Here is a 9140-nt window from a genome sequence, read left to right on the forward strand (position 1 = left end):
GGATTCTGGAATAAGAACTCAGGTCCTGGTGCGTGCAAAGCAAAGCTTTTTTTTTTTTTTTTTTTTATCAACTGAGGCATCTCTCCTGCCCTCCTTTGGGTTTTTGGCTACTGCTGGTTTGTTGCTGCATTTAAGGTAGATGTGAAGGTGGGTGACCGTGCTAGTGTCCTGTCCTTTCTCATCCTCCTCATCTTCTCCCAAGATACCTGTCTCATAGAATTAGGAATTTTCTTTCTTTCCTTCCTTCCTTCTTTCTTTTTTTTTTTTGGTTTTTCGAGACAGGGTTTCTCTGTGTAGCCTTGGCTGTCCTGGAACTCACTCTGTAGACCAGGATGGCCCGAACTCAGAAATCCTCCTGCCTCTGCCTCCCAAGTGCTGGGATTAAAGGTGTGTGCCACCACGCCCGGCAGGAATTTTCTCAGTTGTCTCAGCGCTTTAGGTCCAAAAAGGAAAGGTTCACAGTGCTATGAAAATCCTTTGATTCTTTCAGAAGCACATTTGTAGTCTGAGTTATTTTTACAATGACAAAACACCCTAGTAAAAGAAACTTCAGAAAGCAACAACCTGTTTGGTTGTCTATAGTTAGAGCAGATGCTTAATCACAGCTAGAAGCAGCTCGCCACATTGTATCCACAGTGAAACAGAGAGTCTTGAATGATTATGTTCACCTCACCTTCTCCTTTTTTGAAATATTCTAGGTCAGAGCCTAGGGAACAGTGACACCCATAGTAGACAAGTCTTCATACCTTAAGTAACCTAGTCTAAATAGTTCCTTCAAGGCTTCCTTGGATGATTCTGGAGCCCAAAAAGTTGACAACTAACTACCTATAAAGCATTTTTTGTCTGTGACTCATTCTCAGATCTGGGACCAGATGGAACAAGTAAAGGAAGCACTGGCAAGTGAGTCCTTTGAATTATGATGGAAATGATAACTAAAAGGTTAAGAACAGAGTATTGGACCTACCTATTAAGCCAGAATGGTGAGAAAAATGAGCAAAAAAAACAAAACGAAAAACAAACCCCAAAACCCAAAAAACAAAACAAAAACAAAACAAAACAAAACAAAACCCAAAGTGTAAGGAGCCTGGTGGACAGGAAAGTGGATATCCACATTTATAGACATGTATGGGTATATTCAGTGTGTGACCTATGGGCAACATGTAGGCTACTACAGGTGAGTATAGTTATGACCAGATCCCAAGGTAATATTCAACAAGTACTTAAAAGTTTGATGTTTTGCTTTTTTGGTATCATATGTTTTTGTTTTTATAATTTTCTTTTTGTGACTTGATTGTACATTTCTCCAGCATCAACTTTGTAGATTACAGCATCACTCCACGAAGATCAAAAAGTTGGTTATACGTGAAAGTCGTGTCTCAAAGTGTTGTGGGTACTCACATCTCAGCTGAAAACTTCTTGTTAGGATTCACACCAGAGTGGTTAGCTAAAAGTCAGTCCCTAAGGACAACTTGTCTACTCCACCCATGGTTTGGGGAGCCCTGAATAAACTATACAGGAGGAAAGCCACAATGCCATCTCCTCTCAGGGGGAAATATAGTTAACCCAAAACAGAAGAGAACATGCGGCTGAAGACCTTCTCATGATCCCTTCATTAAACCCCAGGACTAGGAGACTCTGGTGATTATTGTTCGTTAGTAACTTGTCACAATCCAGAGTCACTCAGGAGTCCAGCTTCTGCGCATGCCTGTGAGGTTAACTGAAATGAGAAAGCATGTCCTCAAAGTGGGTGGCACCATCCCCTTGACTTGGGTCCTGGACTACGTAAAAGGGAGGATGGGAGCTGAGCATCAGCTCTCCGCACTCTGCTTCTTGACTGAGGATGTAACAGGAGCAGCTGCTTGAGGCCATGAGTCAAAATAAACTCTTCTTTCCTTCCGTTGATTTTCTCACAGCAATAAGTGGAGAAAGACAGAGGGTAGCTTAAGAGTAAACAGTTCTTCCTCACCCGACCAGGTGGACTGGAAACCAGCACAGTAGGCAAGGTCATGTGACTAGGCAGAGCCCGACTTAAGGTTCGGTCTAAGTCTCTTTGTTACATTTGCATCCTCTTTCCCCTTATGAATTATTAATATTCTAATAATAGATAAATAGAAGCAAGGTATAAAACAGAACATTATAGGCTTGTTGATACATTGTAACCCTCTCCCTGTGATTTCCATACAGGAGGGGGAAGCTGCCCCTGGCCAATTCTCTTTTTGCTTTCTGACCCTTATAGCACACGGGTATCTCTCTACATTCACTACATTTGTTTCATTTGTTTCCCCTGCATAAAATCATATTTCCCCATTATCAAGGTAATTAAAAATGGCAGGAAGCACTTTAAGCATCAATATTTCACTCATTTGCTTACACAACTGCTGAAATATCTTTCAGACATAAACAGAAAGCCGTATCATCCTATTTGCCTGTCTTCCTGGGAAATCTGAGGGAAATGAGGTTAATTCACCACTAAATTCTTAATTAAAACTTGGTGCATGTGGTGATTTGAATGAAAATAGCCCCCATAAGCTAATTTGCATGCTTAGTCCTCAGTTAATGAACTGTTTGGGAAGGATTAGGAGGTATGGCCTTATAGAAAGGGGTGTGGCCTTGTTGGAGGAGGTGTGTCACTGGGAGTATGCTTTGAGACTGCAAAAGCTCACACCACACCCAGTGTCTCTCTCTTTGCTTGCTTCCTGTGGATCAGAATATAAAACACTCAGCTTTCGCTCTAGCCCCATGCCTGTCTGCTTTCCGCCATGATGATAATAAGCTAACTTTTAAATTGCAAGCAAGTCTCCAATTAGACGCTTTCACTCTCCATTATAAAAAGAAAGTTAGTGTGTGTGTGTCCCCACAATAATAGAATAACAACTAAGTCAGTACATTTCAAGCTTTTCATGCACACACACAGACTGAGAGAGAGAGAGCGAGCGAGTGTGTGTGTGTGTGTGTGTGTGTGTGTGTGTGAGAGAGAGAGAGAGAGAGAGAGAGAGAGAGAGAGAGAGAGAGATTGAGATTCTATGGAAGACAACATTGAGAAAACATGGCTCATGTATGATTTACTTGAGAGTAAGAAAGGTTAAACTACATATGCGTGCACGTGCGCGTGTGCGCGCGCACGTACACACACACAGTGGGAGAAAGGGAGAGAGAACATGTGGCTACACGTGGCTCTGTTCATTTTTGCTTACTTAAAAAATAAAATTCAAAACCTCTCCAAATGTAGCTTAATCCACTTTCCGATGCTAGACATTATGCAACAGGATTTTGTGCAAAAGGAATTTGAAAAGGAGCGTTTGCATCAAACCACTTCAGTGGATTAAATCTGCAGTACAGCGCATTAGACTAAAAGTGTACCAGGCACTGGGAGAGGCCTCTCTCCTTGTACATGCGTAGCCACTATTAGAGGGCAATATTAAGCAAGATTGGATTCTAGCTATTCTCTTTAAAAGAAATTTAAAGAAATTAAGAAAGGATTTTGTCTACCTTCCTCTTGTCTCAGAAATGACTGAAACCACTGAGGGACATGAAGGACGGTCTAGGTAAGCAGTTCTGCAGAATCTAATGTCCTTTCATAAAAAGCTGCCACCGTTTCAGATCCATAGATCATGAAGAGACATCCCTAAGGCAGCCCACCAACACAGCTCCCCTTCCACAGGCAAACTCACTCTGCTTCAGCTGTGTGCTCCATTCCCACCATGGAGAACATCTGCATGGAATGCTTGGCACCCATAATTCAGATGTCCTCAAGAAGGAAGGGATGCTGGACAGCGTGGGAAGCACTGGTAGCGTTAACAACATCGACAACCTGGACAACAGAAGTGGATGCTGGCAAGGCCAAGCCAATGGTGTTTTTCTCTCCTGATGCTTACATAATGCATTCCTGAGATCTTGATAACTCCTTTCTCACACCCTAGAGTCCAGACACCACTGGAAGAACATGCCTTGTAGCAGTTGGGTTCAGTCTGATTTGCCAAGAAAGCCCATTCTGTGACCTTTAAAATGTGAGGGCTTGTAGATTGACAGGCAGAGACTGACCCTTGAGGATCCACGTGGCTATAAGCCACAGGCTATCCATGCCAACAGTCCAGAGGACATCTGAAAGTGTATATTGTAACTTCCAGTTTTCCAAGTGCCGAAAAGTTCCTGGCGGTGGGGTGGTTGCCTGGACTACCACTTTGTGCTGACAGCTCTGGTCCTTTCCTGGCAGCTGAAGGTCTGCATGGCAGCCAATGAGAGAAGAGCATTCTGCTTTGAATTTTCCATTAGGCTGGTGATTCATTTGGAAAGCCGTGTTTTATGAAGGCCGTGAATTCGATCCAATGTGGTTGTTGAGGTGTCTACATTCAAATTGGATTCCATTAACTTTATGGAGTGATTAAGTACCTGAACCATCAGACTTAGGGATTGAATTTATAAGCTTTCTGAAAGCTTTCTGAAGACCGGAAGCTTTGATGAGAATAATTTGATTCAGGAGTTTGGGAGAGCAACCTGGAGAGATGTCACCTCCGATGTATCGATGTATCAAGGATCGGAGAATGGAGCTCAGCAGAGGGCGGGGTGGTCACTTGCATGCAGGATGAAATTGCTCTTTTATGTCATGTAATTTTTTTCCCTCTAGAGACCTTGATTTTTACAGAAAGATTTAGCGGACTGCCTTGACAGTCATTTTTCAAACATGAAGTCACCTAAGTATTAATTGGGTTTTTTGTCTAAGATGCCAATTTAGGGTACCAGAGAGGTGGATCAGTTGGTAAAATGCTTCCCTTGTAAGCACAAGCTCCAAGTGGGATCCTTAGAACTCCTGTTCTAAAAGGCCACATGTGGTGACATTCACTTGTGATCCCCACAGCTGGAGACAGGTGCTGGAACTCACCCGGTTTTGTCTACTTGAGAAGTTCCAGGCCAGTGAGTGACTCTGCTCCCATAATAGAAAAGGTAGATGGGGCCCGAGGAACTCCTCAGGCCTCCACACAAATATCATACATGTGCACACATACCCGTACACAAGAAGGAACACAACACGCTAAAAAAAGTGGGTGTGGCATCCAGGTTTCACTGACTCCGTCAGAAACAACCACTGTGCTGTTGCTATGCATGTAGAGAGTACATAGGTGGTGCCCAGATCTAGACCTCTCTTTAGTTTTGCTCAGCAATTGTTCCACCACCTCGTTCATTTATGTTCATCCGGATGGATATTTATGACATGGAAATTATCAGTGGTGTGAAAGTCACACATGCCACGTTAGGAAAGAAGAATGTGGGCTGGCAGAAAGAGTGAGTGGCATATTGCAATTCACCGAAAATGTACCCAGACATCTCGCCAGAAATTGTAAGCACTCTTTAACACAGAGAGGTTAAACGGGGAAGGCATAGTTCTTCGTTCCCGTAGGGCAGTGACAGAGCTATTTTAATTTCTGCGTTCTTCTTTAAAGATTTCTTTGTGCTTAAATGATTTAAATGATTTTAGAGTCAAGAACTGTTGAAAGCAAAGACGTAGTTGCTGTTGATAATTTGGATTTATTAATTTGCTATTTGTTCAGAGACTTAGCAATTTTCTGTGGAGTTATTGACATCTGTGTTGATTTCAAAGAATTGTTTTTATATTAAAATCACTAATTTTAATGCTAGAGGTATCTTCTAAAGTTTACTTCTTTTATGTTTATGGTAAATTTTTATTCTTTCCCATGGAAAGGTTTAAAGTTTTCCACATGAATATTGAAGTTTATTTTCAAGGGCTGGAGATTTGTCTCAAATGTTAAAGGTGTATTTATTTTTACTTTTGAGCATGTGGGTAAGGATCCTGGACTTTATGTGCACCACACAGTTGCAGGAGCCCACAGAGGCCAGAAAAGGGTGTCAGGTCCCCCGGTGTTACAATTACAACAGGTGTGAGCTGCCTGATGCTGGTGCTGGGAACATCAAACTCCAGACATCTCTGCTCTTACATCCTGAGGCATGGTGGCTAGAGAGATGGCTCAGAAGTTAAGAGATTCTTTTTGCTCTTGCTGAGGACCTGGTTTCTGTCCCCAGCATGCATGGCTCACAGTTAAGAACAGGGGGTGGAGTTTGATGTTTGGGAGTTCACAATGGCCTGCCTTGGCCTTCCTCGATACTCATAGGAGGTACGCATGGTCACACATGCACATATACACATCCAAGAAGATAAAATAAATCTTAAGAACTTGTCTTTTTTTCTTGTCCCTTGCGATAATACTGCATTAGTTGTGTTACAGTTCACCCCTCTTGAGAGAAAATGAAGCACTGGGATTTCCTTATGGCTATTTTGCAGTTTTACATGTTCTATAAAATTCCACACACAAAACCACATTTTCCCTGGATAATTAATTGTTCTACCATCATTCCTTATGGGATACGTTCCCACTGATTCATTGTTAAGTATCATTAGGTGGATTAAGTTGTATGTTTGATAATAGGCTGAGACATTAGGTCAAATCTTTGTGGAATAGCGCCAAAAATTATAGACTTTTCTTCCCCCAAGAAACGCTATCAGAAGATAAATCCATAATCCTTGGCAGTTTCGAGGCCTGCTAGTGTGATTTGAGAACTTGGTTTCTATTTTTGTGTGACATCCTTCTAAGAATTTGAGTTTTCATAATGTTCTCACCTCCGAAAAACCACTGCTGCCCCTGGTTACTGGTGAGCCTTCTCATGTCTGCTCTACCCCTACTGCCTCATTATTCACACCAACCTCAGACCAACACCAGCAGATGCAGAAATACTGTCTGAGACTTTTCCAGCCATTGCATTTAAAACCCAATCTTTCTACCTCGTTTAAACATTGTGCCTTGGAGATTGTCCTTTGGAAGAATATTATCATTTGCTTCAGATGAATTATTTATTTATTTATTTTTCTATTTATTTATTTTGCTGTCATCTCAGACTATCGTAAGGGATTTTTTTCCTACCCCGCTCTGTTTCTCACCATTATTAATTTATATAAAATTTAAATGATTTAAGTGTCATCCTACATCTTACGATGTCTTTAGAGTCGCTTTCCTCATGGGTTTTCAGTTAAGTAATCTTATTATTTACACATAATAATGATTTCAGCTGCGGGTTAATTACAGTTCTAATCTCTACATGTTGTCTTATTGCAGTCGTAAGGAAAGCAAAATAGTGGAGCTGGGAGTAGTCAACCAGCCAGCGAGTCTGTCTGCCATCTGCTGCTTCTTCCACAAAATATTCATGAAGTACCAGCTCCGAGCCTGGCACGGTGCTTATCCCAGAGAGAGTGCATCCAGCTAAATGGGAAACAGTGTAGCACCTCTCAGAAACAGGGGTTCTCAACCTGTGGGTTGTGACCCCACAAGAGAGGGTGAGGCTCGCGGATCTGATACATACAACACAATTCATAACTGTAGCAAAATTACAGTTATGAAGTAGCAATTCATTCATTTTATGGTTGGGGAAGTCCACCACAATGTGAGTCCTGTATTAAAGGGTTACCGAGTTAGGAAGGCTGAGAGCCACTGCTCTAGAACGTAAGCTGCCCTGGATACAAGCGGCAAACAAGAGCATATGGTTAACTCTTGCCATAGCTTTTGTCTCGATCGCTATTACAATACACCTGCTGTTCAAATTTTAAGGCACCTTGAGACATTCTTTAATGGTATGCTTTTTTTGTGTATGTGTATGTGTGTGTGCACACATGTACGTGCATGCGTTCACATGCATAGGTATATGAAAGCCAGAAATCAATCTCAGGTGCCATTCTTGGGTTCTGCATACTGGTTTTTGTTGTTTTTGTTGTTGTTTGTTTGTTTGATGTTTGTAAGACAGGGTCTCTCACTTGCCTTGATATCTTCCTATCTCAGATTCCTCAGATTATATGTGTGTTCTATGTTTGGCTTTTATCTATCTATCTATCTATCTATCTATCTATCTATCTATCTATCTATCTATCTGTCTGTCTGTCTGTCTGTCTATCTATTTATTGATATTTATTTATTTATTTATTTATTTATTTATTTATTTATTTATTTATTTATTTATTGTTAGCATCTATATGGTTTTGGAGGAAGCCCAGGGAGCGCCATTAGCTTCTCAGAAGCAGATCACCAGGCAGCCCCACAGATACTTGTCGCAGGAAGAAATAGCTAGTGTGTAAGGCTTTCATCGCTGTCAGAAATACGGGAGACAACAACTTAGTGCACACAGTGCTCGCTTTGGCCCCTGGTTTGAGAGGTCTCCATTTATCCCGCTTGTCTCTGATGTTCCTGGGCTGGGCACGGTGCATTACAGTGCACAGTATAGGAGAGCAAAGCGGCCCAACTCCTGATGGCCAGGAATGCCTACCCCAGCCTTCTGAGCTCCCAGCCGATGGGATGGCACCAGCCACCTTCAGAGTCGTTGGCTTCTTCTGGCCGCCATCCTAGATGACGGTCTTCCAGAAACACCCTCGAAATGTGGCTGAGTGTGCAGTGAGGACATACCATCACAAATTACATGTATGGAGAAATTACATGTATGGAGAACAGGCAGATCAAAGGAAGACGCCCCTGCACGATCAGGATCAAGCACCCACCACCGTCTTCCTTATATTTGCTCAATTCCACCCTAGGGACAGTGTTATAATATGGTATGTGAGAGCTTCTGCCTTTTGTCTTTTTAAATGCCCCAAATGTCCCAAAACCCACTTCATGGTTTTGTCTGTCTCCTCAGTTTTGGCCCTGACCAAAACTGGTGTCTTTGTAATGGCTCTGGTAACCCATCTGTCTATCCTTTTGTGGAAATTCTAAGGAATACAGGGCCTTCTGAGGAGGCCTTGACTAAAGTAGCTGAACCTGAATGCAGAATACCAGATAAAATGAGCGATGGCCCCATCGTCCAAGCCTCAGTCGAAGGTACTTGGCTGCCCGTCAGGATGAAACCAGTGCCCAACATGCCTAGGGAGAGGCTTACTCTCATTTCTATCTCTCATGGATATGTCGAAACAGTAGCCTTCCTCTGAGACTAACTTTTTTTTTTTAACCACATCCACACACAGTTAATGATCATCAGTAGAAGCATAATACCTGAAAAAAAAGGACGGACTATAGCTATGCCCTTGTCTACGGGACGGGCTGTAGCTGTGCCCTTGTCTACGGGACGGGCTGTAGCTGTGCCCTTGTCTA

This window comes from Mus pahari, chromosome 9 (genome assembly GCF_900095145.1).
Source record: "Mus pahari chromosome 9, PAHARI_EIJ_v1.1, whole genome shotgun sequence".
Lineage (NCBI taxonomy): Eukaryota > Metazoa > Chordata > Mammalia > Rodentia > Muridae > Mus > Mus pahari.